Consider the following 631-nt stretch of genomic DNA (forward strand, 5'->3'; position numbering starts at 1 on the left):
CAGGGGCTTCCTCTGTGTCTCCCATGTGGGTGCAGGGGCCCAAGCACTTAGGCCATCTTCTGTTGTTTTCCTAGCCCATCATCAGAGAGCTAGATAAGAAGTGGAGGAGCCAGGACATGAACTGGAGCCCATAAGTTATGCCAGCACTACAGGTGGAGGCTTAACCTACTACACCACAACGCTGGCCCTGAAACAGGCTTAATACAAAGTTAATCCATAAGACAAATTATTGGGTAGAGTTAAGCCTTAGGCAACACTGGAACTGCAAAAAGAGCTCCCACAACCCGAACCTCAGTGTCTACTGTGGTGACTGGGCACATTGCTTACTGCCTTGTCCATCTGCAGAGAGACCCAGCTAGTGCTTGATTTAATAACGCATTTCCTTTCTTCTCCACACCAGCTGAACACATTTGAAGAAAAACACATGAAGAATTTGTCTCTCCCACTTTCTCCCCCTGCCTTTGAGACCAGCACTGCAGCTGCTAACAGAAGTGCCTTTATGTAGAGCGCGTTTTGTCCTTTTGGAGAAGACAATTATGAAGGAGCAACAAGCTGCGTGTGCTGGCAGGCGAATGAGAAGAGCTTGTCAGCATTCACTCTTCTATCCTTCCTCAGCTGAATCACCACTGTC

The sequence above is a fragment of the Oryctolagus cuniculus genome, chromosome 1 (assembly GCF_964237555.1).
Source record: "Oryctolagus cuniculus chromosome 1, mOryCun1.1, whole genome shotgun sequence".
NCBI lineage: Eukaryota > Metazoa > Chordata > Mammalia > Lagomorpha > Leporidae > Oryctolagus > Oryctolagus cuniculus.